Source organism: Rhinatrema bivittatum, chromosome 3 (assembly GCF_901001135.1).
Source record: "Rhinatrema bivittatum chromosome 3, aRhiBiv1.1, whole genome shotgun sequence".
In the NCBI taxonomy this organism is placed as follows: Eukaryota; Metazoa; Chordata; class Amphibia; order Gymnophiona; family Rhinatrematidae; genus Rhinatrema; species Rhinatrema bivittatum.
Genome location: NC_042617.1, coordinates 178,469,533 through 178,494,767, shown reverse-complemented (window position 1 = coordinate 178,494,767; position 25,235 = coordinate 178,469,533). Strand labels below are relative to the sequence as shown.

At 44.7% G+C, this 25,235-nt stretch overlaps 1 protein-coding gene across 4 annotated transcripts in view; it reads right to left on the bottom strand.

Annotated features, from left to right (window-relative positions):
* AKT3 (AKT serine/threonine kinase 3) overlaps positions 1 to 25,235 on the bottom strand; it is a 1,010,799-nt gene that overhangs the window by 4,429 nt on the left and 981,135 nt on the right. The window lies entirely within an intron of this gene.

The following is a 25,235-nucleotide window of genomic DNA, read 5'->3' as shown; positions in this document are numbered from 1 at the left end:
GCTAATCCCCATTTTGCATCTGGGGTTATGGACATGTGTCCAAAACATGCATCCAATCGTGTGTTGAGCCATGTGCTGCTTGCAGTGCACGGTATTGCATTGGCCTGTTAATATATACAGTTACAGCCTAAGAGAACAGTCCTTAAGAACATAAGAAAATGCCATACTGGGTCAGACCAAGGGTCCATCAAGCCCAGCATCCTGTTTCTAACAATGGCCAATCCAGGCCACAAGAACCTGGCAAGTACCCAAAAACTAAGTCTATTCCATGTTACCATTGCTAATGGCAGTGGCTATTCTCTAAGTGAACTTAATAGCAGGTAATGGACTTCTCTAAGAACTTATCTAAGCCTTTTTTAATCACAGCTATACTAACTTCACTAACCACGTCCTTATTTTATAAACTGATCTAAGATGGACCTATGGAACACTCCCTTGAATCAGCATGTGATGAGATGGATACTTTGCACAATCAGAAAAGTCTGGAGAAGGGAAGATAGTGGCCAGTCAGAGATGCAGAGGGCAGGCTACTTTTAAGAAACAGAGAGCAAGAAGCTAAGTTGCATTTCTAAGAAGCAGGAGGCTACTTGCAGTTTTGGCCCTGAAGGAACAGGAAAGTGAAGCAGCGGTGTAGCCATGGGTGGGCCTGCGTGGGCAGCTGCCCACCCAACTGGAATCAGAAGTGGAGCACGGACCAGGGGTGTCCATCCCTGGATTCAGGGGTGGACAGGCCTATTGGGGGATCGGGCTTCCCCCGGTGGGCCGGTCCAGCTGATCACATGGCCTCCTTTGCTCCTGCTCACATTGAGGGCGCCGCTTGGCTGTGACGAGCCCTGCAGCACGAGGCGTCACTGCCAGCCATTGCCAGAGACCAGGCCGGCAGGGGCTGAAGAAAAGAAGATCGGCGCAGCCAGCCACTGCCGGAGACCAGGCCGGCAGGGCCGAAGAAATTAAGATCGGCGCAGCCGGAGACCAGGCCGGCAGGGCCGAAGAAAAGAAGACCGGCGTTGCTAGCCACCGCTGGAGACGAACTGTTCAGCTGGGGGCCTTTGTCTGTATATGTATTTGAGATCGGAAGGGTGCTTCTGTGTGTGTGTATGTAGGGAAAGGAATGGAGCTTCTGTGTGTGTGTATGTGACAAAGGCATGGTGCTTCTGTATGTGAGACAGGGAACATAAGAACATGCCATACTAGGTCAGACCAAGGGTCCATCAAGCCCAGCATCCTGTTTCCAACAAGTGGCCAATCCAGGCCATAAGAACCTGGCAAGTACCCAAAAACTAAGTCTATTCCATGTTACCGTTGATAGTAATAGCAGTGGCTATTTTCTAAGTCAACTCAATTAATTGCAGGTAATGTACTTCTCCTCCAAGAACTTATCCAATCCTTTTTTAAACACAGCTATACTAACTGCACTAACCACATCCTCTGGCAACAAATTCCAGAGTTTAATTGTGCGTTGAGTGAAAAAGAACTTTCTCCGATTAGTTTTAAATGTGCCACATGCTAACTTCATGGAGTGCCCCCTAGTCTTTCTATTATCCGAAACAGTAAATAACCGATTCACATCTACCCGTTCTAGACCTCTCATGATTTTAAACACCTCTATCATATTCCCCCTCAGCCGTCTCTTCTCCAAGCTGAAAAGTCCTTACCTCTTTAGTCTTTCCTCATAGGGGAGCTGTTCCATTCCCCTTATCATTTTGGTAGCCCTTCTCTGTACCTTCTCCATCGCAATTATATGTTTTTTGAGATTCGGCGACCAGAATTGTACACAGTATTCAAGGTGCGGTCACACCATGGAGCGATACAGAGGCATTATGACATTTTCCGTTTTATTCACTATTCCCTTTCTAATAATTCCCAATATTCTGTTTGCTATTTTGACTGCTGCAGCACACTGAACCGACAATTTCAATGTGTTATCCACTATGATGCCTAGATCTCTTTCTTGGGTTGTAGCACCTAATATGGAACCTAACATTGTGTAACTATAGCATGGGTTATTTTTCCCTATATGCATCACCTTGCACTTATCCACATTAAATTTCATCTGCCCAATTTTCCAGTCTCACAAGGTGATGCCCAATTTTCCAGTCTCACAAGATGCCCAATTTTCCAGATGCCCAATTTTCACAGTCTCACAGGGCTCACAGATGCCCAATTTTCCAGTCTCACAAGGTCTTCCTGCAATTTATCACAATCTGCTTGTGATTTAACTAATCTGAACAATTTTGTATCATCTGCAAATTTGATTATTTCACTCGTCGTATTTCTTTCCAGATCATTTATAAATATATTGAAAAGTAAGGGTCCCATTACAGATCCCTGAGGCACTCCACTGCCCACTCCCTTCCACTGAGAAAATTGTCCATTTAATCCTACTCTCTGTTTCCTGTCTTTTAGCCAGTTTGGAATCCACGAAAGGACATCGCCACCTATCCCATGACTTTTTACTTTTCCTAGAAGCCTCTCATGAGGAACTTTGTCAAACGCCTTCTGAAAATCCAAGAACACTACATCTACCGGTTCACCTTTATCCACATGTGAGAGTGTAATGTATATGTGAGACTGGGAGGGTGCTACTGTATGTGTGTATGTGAGAAAGGAATGAAGCTTCTGTGTGTATGTGGTGTGTATGTGAGAAAGGAATGGTGCTTCTGTGTGTGAGACAGGGAAGGTGCTTCTGTGAGAGTGTAATGTGTATGTGAGGCAGGGAAGGTGCTTCTGTGAGAGTACAATGTGTATGTGAGACGGTGCTTCTGTATGTGTGTATGTGAGAAAGGAATGGTGCTTCTGTGTGTGTGTGTGTATGTGGTGTATATGTGAGAAAGGAATGGTGCTTCTGTGTGTGAGACACGGAAGATGCTTCTGTGAGAGTATAATGTGTATGAGAGACATGGAGGGTGCTTCTATATGTGTGTGGTATATATGTGAGCCAGGGAGGGTACTTGTGTGTGTGTCAATGTGTGTGCGAGAGAGAGAAGGAGCATGTTTTTGGCTGGCTTGTGGCTGTGAGAGAGAGGGCATGTGTGTGATTAAGCCTGTTTGTAAGTGAGCTAGAACATGTGTGTGATTGAGAGTGTGTGTGTAAGTGAAATAGAGAGAGCATGTGTGTGATTGAAAGTCTGTGTGTAAATAAGAGAGAGCGAGAGTATTGTGTGATTGAGAGAGACTGGCCAGAGAGGTGACGTGTGAATGTGTGAGAGAGACTGATCAGGGAGATGACTGGTATGTGTGTGCTTGTGTGTGTGAGACAGAGAGAGACTGGTTGTGGTCCCTAAGGAAGAGGACTGTGAGTACAGCTTCAGCAGCTACTGCTGCTTTTGGTGTGACCTGCAAGGGAAAGGAGTAGGAGAACTGCTGGAGAGGATAAGTAAAGGTGGCTTTTTAAGGTCATTTTTCTAGATTTACTACCATTTTAATTATTGGGTAGTATGTGATGTGTCTGCTGTTTGAAATATTTTATTGGTGTTTGGTAAAGCTTTCAAAATTTGCATGAGTCTTAAATTATTGGATATTCTATTCATCAGCTGTTTTGAAATCATTTTATTAGTATGATTTTATAATTATGATTAATGATTTATATATTTTGATTGTTTCATGAGGAATGGTGAAATTTTTTTTTTCCATTGTTGCACTGTATAGAGTCTGGCGTGATGCGTTTTACAGTTCAGTTTTTGTTTGCACATTTCTATTTATAATTTATGTGGCTTTATTCTGTATTTGGTGAGGGTTTGTGTTCTGCATGCAAAGACTGAGATGAAGCATTCTTTTAACATGTGGTTTCTCTGCAGGGATCTGTAGTAGCTTGGCCTATTCTGTTTTCCTGATAGGAGGTGTATTGATATTTTAGATTCTGGTGTAATATTTGTGGTATTCTTTTTCATAGGCAGGGTTGTTATTCTTTGAGTGTTGGCAGATAGTACTGTGTTGATACGGGAAGACCATGCTGAAATATATCCCAATAGGTATGATGCCATATGAATTGCAAGATGCAACGTTTTCTTGTTGGCATCACAACAGTGCATGAAATTATCACAATGTGTATATTAATTTTACCTCAGAATGTCACTTTTCATGTAAAGTATGTTATAAATGCATAATTTAAAATTGTGTATGGGGAGGTGAGGGGAGGGCGCCAGGCTGTAAGGTTTGCCTAGGGTGCCTAATACTCTTGCACCGGCCCTGTGCATAGCAGCAACACTCCCCCCCCCCCCCCCCCCCCCAAAGTACCCCTGCAGGAAGTTTTAATGCTGGTAAGTGCTTGAAATAATTGAGGTAAAATGTTTTAAAGTTTTACGCATGATGCATAATGGCTGTTGCAAATTACTTAGAAAGACATTCTAGGGTGCAGTATATGACATTATTTATCAAAAAGAAACAACTAGTAGGTCTCAGACCTGCATGCCTACAGCCCACCCATGTTAATCTTGTGCCCACCCAAAAAATCAATTCTGGCTACGCCACTGAACTGAAGGAACGTGTAGTTCCAGAAGTCTTAACCTAAAACTAGCTAGGGAGAGAAACGGCAGAGAAATATGACAGTAATAAGAAATACTGGCAAGTTTAAATTATAGATGTACTTAGAAGAAACAATCTCTCTCTTGAAGGAGGAGACTGTCCAGGAAGCAGACTGCCAGGAGCAGACACTTCTAAGAAGGCAGAGAGCTACTAGAGAAGGAGAGTCCTGTCAAAAGAGACAGTAGTGAGCTGAGAGCTGCCACTCCAGAAAGGGGACTGGAGAGCTTGCTGTGAAGGGCTGGCCACATGACACAAGATAGCAAGAAGGGTATTTGGTTGATGCATAGAGTTTATACCAACTGTGTTTAAGCGCATATACATATCTGAAGTTACACCCAGGAGCCTTAGGGGTGTAGGACCGTGCTATTGGCTATGGAGGAACAGACAGTGTGAGAAATTAAAGACACTATTTTACTGAATGTGTCTGGCTGTGTGGTTGTTCCTGATGAACTGGAAGCGAGTCAGAATGCATCACAATCAGTGACTCTACTACACAATGGAGTAGGCATTTTCAGACTGGCACAAATTATCTTTCACATACTGGATTTGATTAGCAGGGTTAGCTTTAGGGGTGTGCGACCTGTGCAACTGCATAGGGTGCTGCTGCTTCAGGGGTATGGCAGTGGCTTTCAAGAAGTGCTACCAACTGCTGTGCTCTTGGCCACTGAGGGCTTTGCAGCATTTTCAGAAGGGCACCTTGGACCAGATTACTGGTCCAAAGTGCCCCACCAATGGATAGCATTGTTTTGGTGTTGCCACACAACCACTGATGCTAAAGTTGGCCCTGCTGATGTCCTTATTGAAGCAATGTCAAAAAACCACCATACAGAAGGCATGATCCAGAATACCACACAAAACTAATTTGTGATATTACCTAAATGTGGCTACTCTCAGGAGTTCAAAGACATTGCCTGTGAAGCATGTTTATTTATTTATCCTTCGAACTTGATTACTTACCCTTCAGGAGGCTATAAAAACAAGTTACATATACATACAGACATACACACACACATGTTCCTTTGCTTACCTCCAATGGAGGGAAGTTGAGATTTCAACAGTCATTTTTGTAGAAGTAGTAGACATTGTTTTTCACACTTCTAGCAAGCAATGTCAGAAATATTCATATATAAGAGGGGTGGCCAACTCCGGTCCTCAAGATCCACAAATGAGCCTGATTTTCAGGATATCCATAATGAATATGCATGAGATAGATTTGCATACAATGGTGGCAGTGTATGCAAATGCATCACCTGCTCTCCAGGTGATGCATTGTCTTCTTGCACTGAGGATGTCTCCCCAGGACTACTGCCCAGAAGGGAAGGGCTAAGTTGGCAGTCATAGCTGGTGATTTGATTATAAAGAATGTAGACAGCTGGGTGGCTGGTGGGCATGAGGATCACTTGGTAACATAACAACCTGGTGCGAAGGTGGCAGACCTCACATGTCACCTAGATAGGATTTTAGTCAGTGCTGGTACATGTAGGCACCAATGACAAAGGAAAATGTGAGCGGGAGGCTCTAGAAGCCAAATTTAGGCTCTTAAGTAGAAAGATGAAATCCAGAACCTCCAGGGTAGCATTCTCTGAAATGTTCCCTGTTCCACACGCAGGTCCTCAGAGGCAGGCAGAGCTCCGGAGACTCAATGCATAGATGAGACGATGGTGCAAAGAAGAGGGATTCAGTTTTGTAAGGAATGGGGAACCTTTTAGGGAAGGGGGAGTGTTTTCCAAAGGGATGGGCTCCACCTTAACCAGGCTGGAAATAGGCTACTGGCACTAACGTTTAAAAAGGAGATAGAGCAGCTTTTAAACTAAATCAAAGGGGAAAGCCGACAGTCACTCAGAAGCACATGGTTCCGAGGGAGATATCTTTGAAGGATGCTAAAGAAGCATTAGAGTTAGGTCATCCCAACAGAGAGGTTGCAATAATAAGAAAAGTAGTCCAAGTGCCTATAATTAAAGACTCACCTGAGCTAAAGGATTCTAATTGTTCCCTGTCAACTGAAAAATAGAATGTTAATACAAACAAAAAACATACTTTGAAATGTATGCTAAGGCCAGAAGGCTAAGAAGTAAGATGGGAGAGAGAGTGTATAGCAGTGGATAACCAATGAGACAGTGCTATACCAGGATACAAAATATATCGCAATGATAAGAGAGGAGCAACATGGTGGCATAGTGGCACTTTATGTCCGGAATGGCATAGAGTCTAACAGGATAAAGATCCTGCAAGAGATTAAATGCAAATCAAATCTTTATGGGTAGAAATCCCTTGAGTGTTGGGGAAGAGTATAGTGATAGTATACTACTGTCTACCTGGCCAAAATGATAAGACAGTGAAATGCTAAGAGAAATTAGGGGAGCTAACAAAATTGTTAGTGCATTTAATAATGGGAGATTTCAATTACCCCAATATTGACTGGGTAAGTGAAACATGAGGACATGCTAGAGAGATAAAATTCCTGGATGGAATAAATTACAGTTTTATGGAGCAATTGGTTCAGGAACTGATGAGAGAGGGAGGAATTTTATATCTAATTCTCAGTGGAGTGCAGAATTTGGTGAGAGAGGTAACGGTGGTGGGGCTGCTAGGCAATAGTGATCATAATATGATCAAATTTGAATTAACGACTGGAAGTGGGACAGTAAGTAAATCCATGGCTCTAGCACTAAACTTTCAAAAGGGAAACTTTGATAAAATGAGAAAAGTAGTTAAAAAAATACCTGAAAGGTGCAGCTACAAAGGTTAAGAATCTGTAACAGGAGTGGACACTGTTAAAAAAATACCATCTTAGAAGTGCAGTCCAGATGTATTCCACACATTAAGAAAGGTGGAAGGAAGGTCAAACGATTGCTGGCATGGCTAAAAAGTGAGGTGAAAGAGGCTATTTTAGCCAAAAGATCTTTATTCAAAATTTGGAAGAAGGATCCATCAGAAGAAAACAGGATAAAGCATAAGCATTGGCAAGTTAAATGTAAGACATTGATAAGACAGGCTAAGAGAGAATTTGAAAAGAAGTTGGCAGTAGAGACAAAAACTAACAAGAAAATCTTTAAAAAATATATCCGAAGCAGAAAGCACGCTAGGGAGTTGGTTGGACCATTAGATGATCGAGGGGTTAAAGGGGCACATAGGGAAGGGAAGATCTGGAGATGATTTTCAAGCGTGATGATTCAGATGAACCTGGAAGATGTGGTAGGCCAGATTGACAAACTGAAGAGTAGTAAATCAACTGGACCAGATGGTATACACCCCAGGGTTCTGAAAGAACTAAAAAATGAAATTTCAGACCTATTTCAATGAATTTGTAACCTACCATTAAAATCATCTGTTGTACCTGAAGATTGGAAGGTGGCAAATGTAACCCCGATATTTAAAAAGGGCTCCAGGGGTGATCCGGAAAACTATAGACCAGTGAGACTGACTTCAGTGCCAAGAAAAATCATGGAAACTGTTATAAAGAATAAAATAAAAAAACATTTAGACAGACATGGTTTAATGGACACAGCCAGCATGGATTTAGCCAAGGGAAGTCTTGCCTCACAAATCTCCTACATTTTTTTGAAGGAATGAATAAACATGTGGACAAAGATGAACCAGTAGATGTGGTGTATTTGGATTTTCAGAAAGCATTTGACAAAGTCCCTAATGAGAGGTTTCTAAGAAAACTGTTGCGTTGGAGGTGGATCCTTGGGCTGAGGTAGGGTTGATGCAACCCGTAGGCGAGGGCCTATGGGTCCACACCATCAGCAGGTGGCATGGGCTGAAGCTAGAGGCCGCTGGAGCTTCACCTATACCAGCCTCGTTCCCCTCGGATTGAGCGTTTGGGTGCCGGGGCTGGCAGGACTTAGGTGGGCCTCGAGGTTAGCTAGAGGAGAATAGTAATTCAGCCCAGAGACAGCAGTCTGTAGATGGCGTAGCTCTATCCTGGACTAGATTCAGTACGGAGGCTCAGGTGCCAAAGGAACAATGGAGAACTAGAAGCACCCAAGCAAAGGAAGGCCTAAGCCTAGAAAGTCCATGTCCAGAGGATATGTGAGGAGAGGCGTCACTGACAGGTTAGGTTCAGAGCCGGCGGTGAGTGGAAGTTGTGGCAAGCAACATAGAACTCTAGACACAGGAAAGTCTATAGCGTAGTTGTGCAAGGCAAGGGTCAGGGCACAAGGAGAAGGCAAGCGTAGTCAATGCAGGCAGAAATCAAAGTACGGAGAAGGCAAGCGTAGTCAATCCAGGCAATGGTCAGGGCACGGAGAAGGCAGGCGTAGTCAAGCAAGGCAGTGGTCAGGGCACGAAGAAGGCAGGCATGGTCAGGTGTAGTGGAGGTCCGGGACTGGAGAGAGGCTGAAGAGTAGTCAGGCGTAGCGGAGGTCCGGGGCTGGAGAGAGGCTGAAGAGTAGTTTGGCGTAGCGGAGGTCCGGGGCTGGAGAGAGGCTGAAGAGTAGTCAGGCGTAGCGGTGGTCACATCCAGAGAGTCAATCCAACACATAGACGAACAGGAACTAGGAGAACAGGAACTGGGAACCAGGAATACAATGATGAGACGATTCAGGAATAGCAACGAGTACTCGGAGAACGAGGAGACCTGTTGCAAAGGCAATGCTATGGAGCGAGGCCTGAGCTTATATACGTGGAAGAGTCTGATGTCAGCATCTGGGGCCGTGGCCAGGTTCCCGCCACGTGCCCTTGAAACGAATCAGTGATGCGTGCGCGCGCGCCTAGGAAGGGGCCATGCGGAGAGGCCCGACAAGCAGGGACATCTTGGCTAGCAACACTGGGTAGCGTGGCAGGGCCGGGGCACCGGAGGGAACCAGAGGTCAAAGTTGGTGGCCCACCGCTGCCAGTGAGGAGGAGCCAGCAGCTTCAGTCCATCTGGAAAGGTGAGAGGACCACACAGTGGGGTTGCCGTGGGTGGCAAGCGTAACAAAACTAAAAAGCCATGGGAAAGGAGGCAATGTCAGTTTGTGGATTGCAAACTGGTTAAAAGAAAGGAAACAGAGAATAGGATTAATTCACAGTAGAAAAAGGTAGAATGGCATGCCTTAGGGATCTGTACTTGAACTGGTGCTTTTTAATATATTTATAAATGATCTGGAAAGGGGTACAATGAGTGAGGTGATCAAATTTGCAGATGACACAAAATTATGCAGAGTAGTTTAATCTCAAGTGGATTGTGATAAATTGCAGGAGGACACTGTGAGATTGGAAGATTGGGCTTCCAAATGGCAGATGAAATTTAATGTGGACAAGTGCAAGGTGATGCATATAGGGAAAGATAACCCTTGCTATAGTTACAAAATGTTCGGTTCTTGTTATGCCGGAGGTGGACCCTTGGGCCGAGGTGGGTTTGATGCTACCCATAGGAGGGATCGTACAGGTCCCCACCATCGGCAGGCGGAGTGGGCTGAAAGATGGAGGCCGGCTGGTGCTTCACCAATACCAGACCTCGTTCCCCGCTGGTTGAGTCCTTAGGTACTGGGGCCGGCTGGACTTCGGTGGGCCTCCATATGACAGGTCCAAGAGGTCAGCCCAGAGGCAGCAACAGTAGAATGAAGCAGTCTGTACTGGAAGAGGCGGAGTCCTGGAGACCCTGAGGTTATAATGTCTTTTTTTTCAAAACCTCCTAACATCACTCTGGACATAATCTGGGAAGCTATTACTAACCTATCCAATCAGGTTTCACAATTTGTTTCTCAACAATGTGAATTCTCTAATACATAAACGGGCCAATTTTTAATGGCCCGCGCGCATAAAACACTGGGGTTACGCACACAAGAGCCAGGCCTCGGCAGAGGGGCGGCCCGGGGGTGGGGAGGGGCAGTCTGGGATGGCGGGGCTAGAAGCGCCTGGTACAGCAGCCATTTGCCGCTGTGCTGGGGGATCATGCTCCAGCAGGACGCCAGCGTGCGCAACTTGCTACAGCTCCTTTGCAGGAGCAAAATGTAAGTTTAAAAAATGGGGGGGAACCAAGGATAGGAATAGGGGGCGTGAATGAGAGGGGAAGGAGAAGGGAAGGGAGGTTAGGGTACAGGGTAGGGAAGTTCCCTCCCAGTCCGCTCCTTAATTGGAGCGGACTGGGAGGGAACTGGGGAAGCCTGATGAAGCGTCGCCGCATGAATTAGCGAAATTCTACCCCCCTTGCGAGCGCCGACTGGGATTTTAGAACATATGTATGCGCATGTTATAAAATTGCGCGCCTGTGCGCGCGCGCCGGGCAGCGTGTGCACATGGTCACATGCGCTTTCTTTTTTAAAATCTACCCCTTAATGTTTCTCAGTCTCAGTTGTTGGAAATAGAATCTCAAATGGAATCTTTGGAGTCCAAGGGGGCAACTATACAAAATTAAATTGACACTATTTCGGCTGGACATTTGTTTCTGCAAAATAAAAGGGAAAACTTGGAAAATAATATACGTCGCTGTAACCGTAGGATTTTAAATTTTCCAAAGAAAAGGTTTACTACACTGGTTGAGATGTTACGCAGATATTTTGTGGAAATCTTATCTATTAAACAAAATCTTCTTCGACCCATTTCAAAAGCTTATTATCTGCCAAATTTGAAAGATTTCCATCTGAATAATATCTCTGCAGATGCTAGTCCCACTGATTCGTCTCATTTATCTTCCTTCCTTGAAAATTCAATGGAAGAAGTTATTATATCTTCTAATTTAATTGTTACTTTTGCCTTGGGCTTTGACCGGGACTTTATTTTGAAATTGTTCTTTCGTAAGAGAGACATTTTGTTCCTAGGATTAAAGATTTGTATATTTCCAGATGTATCTAAAGTAACACAGTCTAAAAGGAAACGATTTTTGCTTATACGTCTTGCTGTTGTTAGTTTGGGTGCTTTTTTTTTGGCTGTATTTCCTCTGTAAGTGTGTTATTAAATATCAAGGGGTTAAATAGTTTTTTTTGATCCCTCCCAGCTTAATATCTTTCTTAATGATAAATTCAGACAGGATACTGCTGCTCCCATATCCAGCTCATAATTATCTCGGCTCAACGATTAATATTTGTAGACTCTAGACCCTAGTGTTATTCATTATATTTCCTCTTGTATTTGCTATTGGAATTCCCCTTTTTTTCTTTGTGGTCTGACAGCGTATTATAGGGATCTTATATTTCCTACTATGTAATTTTCTTATATTATTTGATCTCTGTATACCATTTCTTGTCAAGTTGTTTCAAACTTGTTAACTGATTTAAAATGATAAATAAAGAGTTAAAAAATGTTTTAATTCTGTAGATGCAACATTTCTATATCCAGAGAATGTGTGTTTCTTTATTTATAAGGCCAGCACTGGAGTGGTGGAGAGGGGAATGGAGAGAATGCTGAGGTCGGGGAGAGAGAAAAAATATGCCCTTCATAAATAATCCATGACAATCTGGTGGGGGATGGGATTTGCCTTTTGGGTATTGGGGGGCGCCATCTTGTTCCTCACCTCAGGCACCATATTGCCATGAGCCACCCCTGCTTTAGTGAATCAGGCCCCCTGCCCAGTACCCAACTTATCTGACTAATTCTAGAGTGATCAGCATAGTGGAGTTTTCAAATCCTACCATTTGAACTTAGCCAGACTGATGATGATGCTGAATATCGGATTCAATATTGTTATGCTATAAAGAGCAATCTTATGAATTTACACACGACCTGGCCACGTGCTACTTCAAACTACTTCAAAAAAGCTTCCATAGAAATGATAGCAGAAAAAGATCAAATGGCCCACCCAGTTGCCCAGCAAGCTTCTTATGGTAGTAACTGCTGCTTTGTGCAGGTTACCCCCAAGCCTTATGTTAAGGCAAGTAATATTAAAAATCAAAACCAAGCAACTGTCAATCTCATAACAAAGTTACTGCTAGCAACATTTTTACAGGGCGAAGAGCCTTCCTGATAATTCAGACAGCGTGCTTTGCTTTTAGACTTAGCTATAGAAGCAGTGCTGCACTTTTTCCCAAATTGTTGCATATCAGTACCCTGGACTGTAAATTCTGGGCCCAGTGTTGGTAGTCATCTGAATCCAATTCTCCTCCTCCCACATTCTGCCGTTGAAGTGGAGATCAATGCTTCTCAAGCTGAAGTTGAAACAGGGAAGCTTTTCAACTGATTGCCAAACAACTAAGCAGTTATCAACTGCCACCAACAAACTTCATCCTACTCATCTCTGCCCCCCACCCCACTCATTTCTGTTCATGCCTAGTGGAGCTTATTTTTTATGTATGTAATTTTGTAAGTTATAATTAAGACACAGCTAATAGAAATTAATTGAAGTATGATGCAGAAAGCACATAACAAATATATTAAATATAGCTAACTTAACACTTCTTGTACATCAAAATATTTAGTCCACTAAATGAGGGATCCAAGAAAGGAAATCTCTGGAGCTACAACCATAATAATAAATAATCACGTTATTTACTAAACTGACATCATAATCAACTTTTAGCATACTAAAACATAGGCAAAACCATGGACCCATACCAAACTAAGAACACCTAAGAGCTAGTACCCGCTCCCACTGGCAATTTATCATCAAGAAAAGCCATGAATTGTGCAGGATAATAAAATATATATCCATTACTGTTAAATTTCAACAAAAATTTGCAAGAAAGTTTAAGGAACATTTCTGCACCCAGGATAGAGCTTCCTGTCAGAATGAGAGAAAATTCTTCTTCTTCTTCTTTTGAGTTCTGGATAGATCAAGAAAAATGTAAATCTTGAACCCACAAAATAATTCTGATTAGTGTTTAAAGAACAGATGCAAATACAGGACTTGGTTTCTTGCTGTTAAGGTATAGTACAATTAATATTTTTTTTTCTTATTCCCTCTCTGCACAGGTAGGCTGCTACCATTATCTTTACGTTTGTGAAGGTCCTGGGGGTTGTAGCTAATCCAAACGACAGAGCTTTGAATTAATAGTGGCTTCCCAGTACAGCAAAGTGCAGGTAATGCTGATGATGCTGTCCAATTGGGATGTGGAGGTATGCTTCTGACATATCCAAAGCTGGCAGGTACTCTCCTTTTTTTTTTCTGCATTGATAACCATCTTCAAGATCTCCATTTGGAAGTGTGGTATTTTTAGAGACTGGTTCACACCTTTCATTTCTAGAACCAGCCAAAATGTCTCTTCCTACTTTGGAACAAGAAAATAAATTGAACATCTTCTTTTTCCTATCTGTTCCATTGGCACTAGTGCCACTGTTTTCAGATAAAGTAGTCTGTCTATTGTTGCCTGTAATGCCTCCTTTTTTGAATCTTGAATGGGAAGAACCAAGGTTTCTCTTACTGGGGCTTTCAGCTCAAAGGCGTAACCCCACTGAATGACTTCTAGGACCCACACCTTATATTACTGCTGTAGTTTTGATTCTCCCAGATCCTAAACTATCTTCTTCTCCTTGAGTGGGAGTCTGTACAACCTGCTCAATTTTTAAGCCATAGGAAGTATATGGCCATGTCTGTCACCAGCTGGCTGCTGACTTTACCAGATCATATAGGGTGTCTACTATAAGGGCTGCTGCTGATTCAAAATGTGCCGTCTTGGCCCCCCATTGACTGGGAGGCAGGCCATTTCAAAGGAGGCTTTGAGTGTAGATTCTACCTTCCTATCTTGTGAATCCTTTAGTGCTGTGCTTTCCAATGAGAACTATGGTTCTTCTTGAAACTATTGCCACTTCTTCAACCACCCTGGGGGTCCAGAACAGATGATCCCACTCTTGCTGTTGCAAGGGGTACAACTTTTCCATGGCTCTCATGGCATTTCCATTCTGTACCTAGAATACTTAATCGCTGTATAGACAGGGAAGGCCTTGGCCAGTTTCCTAATTCCTGTAAGGACTGGATTCCCTCTGAGTCATTCCTCTTTTGGCCAGCCCTCAGCCAGTTTGAGAGAGTGGGTCACTTTAGAGATTAGGGCCCCCAGTTCCTCAGATCTCAATAATATGCAGAGTCTTCTGCTATCTGGTCAGTTCTTCCTCCGCCTCTTCTCCTTGGGAATTCTCCAAGGAGGATCTCTCTTTTTTACTTGATAGGGAGACTTCCTCCTGGACTGTCTCCTGTCCTGAGTGCAGTCTTGGTTTCTTGGTCTGCTGGTCTGTTTCCATAAGGGGCCATATTATGGCATTACTAACCTCTTGCCTTTTCTTCCCCTTTAATTGACAGAATGCTTTGTGAATTACCAAAACAAATTCTGAAGTAAAATCCTACTCCTCAACCTTCCTGTAGGTCTCCCAGCAATGGCTCTGAGGCTGTGGGGGAGTATTCTGCTTGCCCTGCTGCCAACCCGATTCCAACAGGGCAGGAAATGCTGCTGCAGAAGGGCCACATTGCTATGGGAGTTCTGCTCTTCTTGCACTCCCCTTCCCTGTTTGTGCTGCATATAGCTCAGTCCCATCGCAGCTACTGCAAAATGACTCTGCAACACTAGGCACATGTTAGGTCCCAAATCTATCATACTCAACTCAGCTCTATACTTGCTCCGGGTGGGGTGGAGGGGAGTTCCTGGGAGTGTATGATAGGCTGAGTTACCACTGCTAGTCTCGAGCTGTGCCATCGTTCCTGCAGCGTTTCCCCCCCCCCCCCCATCCCCCGTCTTCTTAAAGGCTCAGAGCACAACAATGCCTTTAGCCAGGGAAAAAAATACAGGGATACTGCTCTACTAGAAAATTATCAGGCCAATACAGTAAAGTGCGCTCAGCTGAGTGCACTGTTTTATCCGCGGTTGGACGCGCGTCCACTACCCCTTATACAATAAGAGGTTTAGCGCATCCAAAACGCACGTCCAAACTGCCCCGAAACTAGTAGCGCTCATCACATGCAAATGCATGTTGATGAGGTTATTAGCTATTTGTCTGAGATATAGACACAAAAATGTGCATCCAATCTACACATTTTACAATCAGAAATCCTTTGATTTTAACTCGGAGGAAAATTTTAAAAAAAAGTGTGCTGGCGGGTCAGGTTAGGAAAGCAGATGCTCAATTTTACGAACGTCCATTTTCCTAACCCGTGGCTGTGCACAGGTTAAGAAAATGGATGTTCGTAAAATTAAGCGTCCATTTTCCAAACCCACTGACAGCCATCTCTCCTGGCACCCGCTGCTAAAGAGGTGCTAGAAGATGCTATTGTCCCTAGTGCCTCCTTTTTAGCGCGACCCCTCATTTAAATATGATATCACATGCCCAGCAGAGGTGGCTAGGTGCGCATTAGGAAAGTGGGTGCTCAACACTGAGTGCCCATTTTCCCATGCACTTTACTGAATTGGCCTGATAGGGAGGGACATCAGATCAGATCAGTTTGCTCCCTGCCTCCATCTGCTGGTAGGGGGTACAAATCCTACTTGTTTAGACTGGCCTGTCAGGATGAAAAGGACATTTTTCTTATCTGGCTCCGTTCACTGAAGCCCTTAGTGAAATTCTGACCTGATTCAGGTGGCAAATCTTTGGATTTTAGGTGACCACAGGCACCAAAGTTTTCTTTGACAGATATATGCACAAAAATTTGATCACACATGCAGATATTAGATCTCTAACTGGCACTGTGAATGGAAACTATAAGGCCCATCCAATTTGCCATAAAGACATTAACAAGATACGGTTATACCTGGGAATGTCTTCCAGTTCATTGCCATATTATTATTTTTCCTTTGAATCAAGCACACAGGGCCTGGAGGCCATTGGGTCATATGCCAGGCAGAGTTCAAACCCTGAGAAGACCATCAGAATGTATCCATTCAAGTCTACTCAAGTTCATCTAAATCTGTCTCAGTCATATCTGGGATTAGAATCAAACGATTGTAGTGTGTCTTGATGCTCATTTTCTTCCTGAAACTGCCCTAGTTTCTGAATTGCTTTTTTCTCATCTTTGTTGTGCCGGAGGTTTTCCCTTGGGTGGAGGTGGGGTTGATGCTACCCGTAGGAGGGATCCAACAGGTCCCCACCATCGGCAGGCAGAGAGGGCTGACAGACGGAGCCCGGCTGGCGCTTCACCAATACCAACCCTCGTTCCTCGCGGGTTGAGCCTTTGGGTGCCGGGGCCAGCTGGACTTAGGTGGCCTCTGACAGCGGTCGTCGATGGGTGGATCGAGCTCAGCCCAGAGGCAGCAACTGGTATAGGTATCAGTCTGTACTGGATGAGGCAAGAGTCCCAGAGACCCGGGCGCCAATAGGAACACAGTCTGACAGAGGGCGCTCGAGCAAGAGCAGGCCGAAGCCTGAATGAACCATGTCTAAGACAAAGGCTGAAGAGGAGTCTTGAAGCAAGCTGGGTTCTGGGCTGGCGGCAGTCTGGAACAGTGGCAAGCAAGGCTGAGGTCTAGACAAGAAGAGAGTCAAAGGATGGTCAGACGAAGCAGAAGTCCAGGACTGGAGAGAAGCAACAGTCTCATCAGGCAATGCAGTGGTCTGGGGCTGGAGAGAGGCAAAGAAGTAGTCAGGTGATGCAGAGGTCCGGGGCTGGAGAGAGGCAACGGAGTAGTTAGGCGATGCAGAGGTCCGGGGCTAGAGAGAGGCAACGGAGTAATCAGGCAATGCAGAGGTCTGGGGCTCGAGAGAGGCAACGGCGTCTTCAGGCAATGCAGGGTCAACCAGGTAGCAATCCGAAGGAAAGATGAAGGAACAGGAACACCGGAACAAGGAAACAAGAACAAAGGCAATCAGGATCGGGAACCAGGAACAGAAGAAGCATCGAGTACTCGACTAGCGAGGGGACCTGTTGCAAAGGCAATTTGAGAGAGTGGAGCCCGGCCTTATATACTTGAGCTTCGCCGATGTCATCATCAGGGGCTGCAGCCAGGTTCCCGCCACGGGTCCTATTAAAGGATCAGCTGTGCGCGCGCCTAGGGAGGGGCGCGGCATTGGTCGGGACGGCATCTCTCCGCGGGCCATGCGGAGAGGCCCGACGCGGAGCATCAGGAGCTGTAGCAGAGCTGGAGGCCCCAGGGGTGGCTCAAGGACAAAGCCGGCAGCCTACAGCTGCCAGAGATGAGGGACCAGGTACTGGATCACTATGAGAGAGGTGAGGGGGCTGAACCACGGGTCTGCTGCAGCCGGCGCGCATAACAATCTTACACTTAGACTCCATTGCAGTGCTTTCCTGGTATCCCAGTATTGTAGATAAGGCATTCTTTCCTAGAGTTCCATAAGAACTGCTTTTTTATGTCTCAGTATAAACAGAATCCTTCTGATTTGGTATCTTCGGAGGATCTGAAGAACATAAGAAATTGCCATGCTGGGTCAGACCAAGGGTCCATGAAGTCCAGCATCCTGTTTCCAACAGAGGCCAAACCTCACAAGAACCTGGCAATTACCCAAACACCAAGAAGATCCCATGCTACTGATGCAATTAATAGCAGTGGCTATTCCCTAAGTAAACTTAATTAACAGCAGTTAATGGACTTCTCCTCCAAACCTTTTTTGAACCCAGCTATACTAACTGCACTAACCCCATCCTCTGGCAACAAATTCCTAGATCAGAGTTCCCCAATCTACAGCCTGTGGGACGGATATGGCCCAGGGAGCTCGGTTTCTAGCCTGCCATACTTTTCTCCCCAGTGGTGGGATCTAGTCCTCAGAAATATTCTTTTGAAAATGTTTTTTCTCCTCAGGTGCTGCGGTGACCACAGCAGAAAAGCTGGCAGTGTTTCCTAGCAAGAAAGGAGCCCGAGGACTGCAGTGCTGCAGAAAACTGCAGGTGGGGAGGTTAAGCCCTACTAGCAAGAGATAAACCCGTGGACTGTGGCCCTGTAGGCCCCACCAGTGAGAGTGGAGCCAGGGGATTGTGTGCCTCAAACAACCAGGGGAAGGAGTAAGATTTGATGTTATTTTTATGCCTGTTTATTTGGCTTTATATTTTTATGTGTAATTTTTATGAATATTTATTTCTATGTAAACCATCTGGATCTTTTGCATGTAGGTGACATAGAAATCATAGTAAATAAATATATAAAAGGAGAAGGATGGGTGGGGTGAGTGCAGGGCAGGTAGATGAGAGGGAATGGGTTGAAACTAAGCAGAAGGAAGGAGGATTGAAAGAGGTGAAAGGGAAGGGAGGTGAAAGAAATGAGATTTAGAGAGAAGGATGGGGGAGTGACTGAAAAGGGTGAATAAGTGAACAGAGGGAGGGGTCTGGGTGGAAGTGTTAGGATGGATTGTGTGAGAGTAAGAGTGAAGTGAGAGAGGGGAATGGGAGGGAAGGGGAGAGGTATGGGGTGAAAATAAATGAGCAGAGGAGTAAAAGTGAGAGTTGAGAGTAAGAGAAGGAAGAGAAGGAAGAAGTTAAATAAGTGGGAAGGGAGGGGATGAGGTGAGAGTAAGTAAAGAGTGGGAGGTGGTGAGATGGTATTAGTAAGAGTGAAGGGAGAGGGAAGTGAATGAGGGAAAGGAAACGATGGGGTGTGAGAGGGAGTGCACTATACAACCCCTCATACTTCAGGGCAGAAATGCAGGGGGCATTATTATTACATTCATGGGACCTGCCCTGTGTTTTCCCCATTTTCCAGTCTTGAGTCCTCCCACAAAATTTGAGTGGATTCCCTCCTCTGGAACTTTAGGTGATTTGAAAAATTTGGGGACCTCTGTCCTAGCGTGTGCTTGCATCTGAATCTTTATGTTCCACAGTGTTTATTTATTTAAAAGATTTATATTCCATCATATTGTACTACATAAAAAACTATGCTTTTAGTTATTTTCTGGAATTCCTTTTTATGTTCTTAAGGTGTCTCATGAATCTCTGTATTGGTATTAATTCATCTGGGCAATGGGAGCTTTTAACTTGGACATCACTGTCTAGTTTGGATTGAATTAGACTGGCAGCTGTTCTATCAAAGAATGACCTAACTCCTCACTGGTGCAAGGACACAGTGTCTAAGTTTTAGTGCAGCTTTTTGTGGGTTTTTTTCTTAGGAGAGTGTGGGTTGCTTTCATTTTCAAAAAAGGCTACTACAGTTTGAATAAAAAGGAACAAATAGCATCAGCCCAGCCATAGGTGACATTTATAGTGGATTTCTCAGCAGCATTTGATACCATAGATCAAGGATTCCATACTTTTCAACAGAAGGGCAACACAGAACATTTTAAATTACCGAGAGGACCGGGAAAAGGAGGAAGAGAAGAGTATTCCTCCTCGGAGTCTGCTGAACTAAAGAGGGGGAGAGAAAGCATATTTCAGAGTTTTTTTGCTGAGAAGGGATTGAGAAAGGTACCATATGTAGCCCTTTGAAATGCTGGGGATAAGGAAAGGAGGGGCAGGATTCCCAGGAGTGTGGCAGATAATGTCAGTAATACATCTAGATTTCTCCAAAGTTGGCAACCTTGACACAGCCCCAGCTGGGGTGTTTGTGTTTATGGTGCACTCTTGCTTCCTCTCTATTTCCTTTCCTTTCACTCACCTCTTCTCCTTGTTTCTCTCCTCTCACTCCTCTCTTGCAACATTCCAGATTCATGGTATAAGCAAAACAATCCCCTCTAGAGACCCATCCAGGGAGACACACTTGGACTTGGTATCTGGTTTATAATAAAGAATTCTGCACTCTGCATCGTTGAAGCCTGCATCTTTAGGAGACAATACCCATGCCTCTTCTCCCATAGCTTCGAAGAGATGGCAGCATAGTTGGAAACCTCAGGAATCACCATCCTTATTTGGCTTTTCCTAGCAGCCCTGGATATCTCACAGCTCAGTATCACCAATGTCTTACTCCCTGTGACATACGCAAAAAGCTCCTTATTGTATGTCTGTACAATAGCCTTTCTCCTTAACTATAAAATAATGAGGAGTGGAATGGGTAGACACGAATTGGTTGTTTACTCTTTCAAAAAGTACAGAGACTAGGGGATATTCAATTAAGTTTCTAGGTGATACATTTAAGACAAATAGGAGAAAATATTTTTCCCTAACTGCATAATTAAACTGTGACATTTGTTGCAGGAGGATGTGGTGAAAGCTGTTAGTGTAGCTGGGTTTTAAAAAAGTTTAGACCAGTTCCTGGAAGAAAAATCCATTATTAATGTGGACTTGAAGAAATCTATTGACCTTTTGGGATCCTGCCAAGTACTTGTAACCTGACTTGGCCATGGTTGGAAACAGGATACTGGGTTTATTTATTTATATTTATTTATTTAACACTTTTCTATACCGACCTTCATGGTAGAGACCATATCAGATCGGTTTACATCGAATTGGGGAACTGAACCAAGAACATTAACCAAAAACAATAGGTTGAGCATGAAAAAACAAAGTTACATTTAACAGGGAAATTAAACTTGGAAGCATAGGCTGCTGGAAGGAAGGAAAGGCTTGAGATAGCGGAGGAATTATTAGTATAAACAAAGCAGAGTCAGGGGGCTCTTATTCTGGACATGGGTAATATGGAGATCCATTGCTCCTGAATGAAGTTCTGTCGACTATTGTGTGTCATGGGTATCTGAGAAGGCTTGGCGGAAAAGCCAGGTCTTAAGTTTTTTCTTAAATGTTAGTAGGCAGGGTTCCATTCTGAGGTCAGCTGGGATGTTGTTCCAGATAGTTGGGCCTGCTGTTGAGAAGGATCGGTCTTTAGTTGAGGTGAGACGTGTGGCTTTTGTAGGTGGGGTCTGTAGGGTTCCTTTATATATTTCTCTAGTCGGTCTGTTGGTGAGGTGGAGATTGAGGGGGAATTTGAGGTCCAGATGCAAGTGATTGTAGATGTCTTTGTGGATTAAAGTGAGTGATTTGTGGAGGATTCTGTACTTCACTGGGAGCCAGTGTAGGTTACGTAGGATGGGGGATATGTGTTCTCCCCGGTTGGTGTTAGTCAGGATTCTTGCCTCAGCGTTCTGTATCAGCTGTAGCGGCTTAGTGGTAGAGCTGGGGAGTCCCAGGAGGAGTGCGCTGCAGTAGTCGATTTTAGCAAATATCAAGGCTTGCAGAACTGTTCTGAAATCGTGGAAAAAAAGTAGGGGTTTGAGTCTTTTTAGGACTTGAAGCCTGTAGAAACAATCTTTGGTTGTGGTGTTGATCATTTTCTTGTGGTTTAATCGGTTGTCTAGTAATACCCCGAGATCTCGTACGTGGGTATGCATGAGCTGGGTGTTAAGGTTGGCCTGTGGGAGAGGGTTGTCTTGGTTAGAGGAGATGAGGAGGAGTTCGGTCTTGGATGCGTTAAGGACCAGATTAAGGCTGTTAAGAAGGTTGGTGATCCGATTTAGGCAGTTGTTCCAGTGCGAGAGTGATTTTGCGATGGATTCTGTTATCGGAATCAAAATCTGCACGTCATCTGCATACAGATAATGAATAAGGTTAAGGTCTGTTAGAAGCTGACAGAGTGGGAGGAGGTATATATTGAAGAGAGTGGGTGATAGTGATGATCCTTGGGGTACTCCGAGTGAGGACCTTGTCGAAGGAGATTCTTTATTATTTATTTTAACTTTGAAACTTCTATTACTAAGGAAAGACGTGAGCCAACTGAGGGCTGAACCTGATATACCTATTTCTGCTAGGAGAGTCAGAAGGATGGTGTGGTTGACGGTGTCGAAGGCTGCCGAGATGTCCAAAAGGACTAGAAGGAAGGAATGGCCCTTGTCTAATCCCAGAATGATATGGTCTGTTAAGGAGATGAGGAGTGTTTCTGTGTTGCGAGATTTGCGGAATCCGTATTGGGAAGGGAAAAGGATGTTGTGATCCTCTAGATATTCTGACAGCTGAGTGTTAACCAGTTTCTCTGTAAGTTTGGCTAAGAATGGTAGATTTGAGATGGGGCGGAAGTTAGCAGGTTCTTTGGGGTCTAAGTTGTGCTTCTTGAGGAGGGGTTTAAGAGAAGCGGATTTTAAGCTATCGGGGTATCTCCCTTGTGCTAAAGAGCAGTTTATAATATTAGCTAGAGGTCCTGCGATCATGTTTGGAATCAGTAGCAGGAGTTTGGATGGTATATTGTCTGCTGGATGGCTAGATGGTTTCTGTCTCTTAAGGAGGGATTCAATCTCCCCGGTAGATGTCAGATCGAAGTTGTCGAGCTTGATTCCAGTGTGGGTGTGAGTGGTGGAGAATGTAGAGCATGTGGTGGTGTTGGTTGGTAGGAGAGCCAGGGTATTTGTAATCTTCTGTTGAAAGAAAGTAGCAAGTTCATTGGCCTTGGATTGTGCTTGTTCATCAGGTATCGTTGGTGGGGATGACTTTGTGATTTGTGACACGTAAGAGAAAAGTGCCTTGGCGTCATATTGGAGGTTGTGGATTTTACTTGCATAGTATTCTCTTTTTGACTTTAGGATTGCGGTCCTATAATGGTGTAGGGTTCCTTTGATGGACTTTTTGGGTTTGATGGACTTTTTGTCTGACCCGGTATGACCCGGTATGGCAAATCTTATATTCTTGGCCCACGTGGCTGCACATATGCAAACAGCACTAATAGCAGCAATGCATAAAGCAGCCAATCAGTGGTGGCTTTGCACTGGCATACACCACTGATATGCTGCCGCTTGCATTTGCAACTTCTGGTATTTGAGCTGGTAGCAGTGGTGGTATGTGCTCCTGCCACCTCCACTGCAAGCCAGATGAAACGTCTTCTGTCATCACTGCTTCGGCCTGGATTAAGCTCCTTCTCCCATTGCTGCTGGAGGCCTGATGAAATTCAACCAAGGTTCCACAACTGGCCCTCTGGCCATAGTTTGGGGATCTCTGCTATAGATCATATCATCATGCTATTATCACAACTTGCTGAGGCCAGATTAAGTGGAAAGATCCTAATCTGTTTCAGCTCCTTTCTGCTGCCAAGCAACTATATGCTCATTTTGCTGACAAGCTGTCAGTGCTTTGGAGTTTGGAATGCGAAGTCCCTCAAGACTCTACACTATCTTTCAACATATACCTTAAACCACTAGTACAACTAATCAGAACCTTTGATGTAAAAGCATATATCTATGCAGATAGCATCCAGCTCATGCCTCAAATGGACCCAAACCCATAAACAGCTATAAAAAAGCTAAGTATGTGTCTTTCAGCTATCCAAGAATGGACTAAAAACAACAAATACCATCTAAAACCATACAAAACTGAGATTCTATGGATATAAAATATATACAGACAAGTCCCTGATCTAAAAAATCCATTCAGATCTTATGAGCTCCCGCTAAAACACAGGTAAAAAGCCTTGAAGTCCAGCATTAACCACAAATCAAGGTGACGGTAAAGAAAGACTCTGCCCTCTCATTAAGATGATGAACATCATAGCAGTGTCAAGGAGATCTGAGCTTGGCGAGCAGAGGCCACCCAGGAGGGAAGGTGCATACCTTGAGAGAGCCAAGACCAGAGCACCATGGAAGAGACCACAGGTTGAGCAGGAGATGGGAGCACAGGAACTCAATATAAAGCAGGACAGAAACTGGATGAGAAAGCAGGAACAACTATGTAAGACAAGAACACACGTACAAGGAAGGAATACAGGAACACAGTTACAGGACAGGAGCTCTGGTACAAGGTAACAAGGCTGGAAACTATGGAATAAGATCAAGATCATAAGCCAGATGAATAGAGCTTCTACAAGGCAGATGCAAAGAAAGCTGACGGACTAGCACTGTATGCCTTTTGTGTATGCCTTAAATACTGGTGTCAATTTGGGACAGAGCCAGTGCTGGTCCAATCCAGTCTCGTGCACCCGATGCTGCAACGGGCCTGCCCCGGTTCTCTTTGCTGCTGCCGCTAGCAGCTTCCATGGAATGTCTTAGCACTCATCTTGATTTCACGGTCTTGGTAGGCTCACCGATTCCTCCTGCTCCAGGGTATATGGTCCCTGCAACCATTACGCGCTCCGTCATACCGCTTCCGGCTCCTCCGGGGACCCTCAGCTCTGCGGGACTTTCTGAATCAGTGCAACATGTATTTCTGCCTTCAATCTGCACTGTTTCCAGACGATGCCACTCATATATCCTCTCGCTCCTGGATGTCAAGGCCTTAGCATGAGCCTCTCCTTTGTGGGGGCGGTCGGATCCCATCCTATGGAATCTTCGGGGCTTCTTGGATCTCTTCTGGACAGTCTTTGATGATCCAGGTCGACAGACAGCCTCGGGCTTAGATCTCCTAATATCCGCCAGGGCACTCGTTCCCTCACCGACTATGTCATTGAATTTCGGACCTTGGCCTCGGAACTCCACTGGGGCGAGGACTGCCTTCATTCCATTTTCTTAGATGGCTTGGTGGCCTGAATTAAGGATGAGCTGGTGGCTCGCAAACTTCCTCCCTCACTGGACACTGGACACTGGACACAGAAGGCCCATCTTCCACTGGAGCCGCAGCAGAGGAACCCATGCAATTGGACCGCGGCAGGCTGACCCTTGAGGAGTGCCTCTGGTGTCGCCAGGCCGGACTTTGTCTCTATTGTGGCGAGCCTGGCCACCTAATAGCCCATTATTCATTGAGGTCGGTAAACTCTTGGGCCTAGGTCTCAGCGGGGGACTGACCTAGGCCTGACCACACCAATTCCCCCACTAACGCTTCTGCCTCACCTACCAACGGTGGGGACCCATAGGGCTCCTCCCCACAAGTGGCATCAACTCCCCCTCAGTCCAAGGGTCCACCAGTCTAACATTTCTGACTCTCCCAGGAAAAACAAGATAAAAATAATAGAACTTCCTAGAAGGCCAGCAGCCTCTGTAGCTCCATGGATTAGAATCCCCAGGGCTGTGGGTTCAAACCCCATTGAACCTGACAAGTAGTCCATGCAACGGTAACCACATAGCTGGATTACTGTAATGCTCCA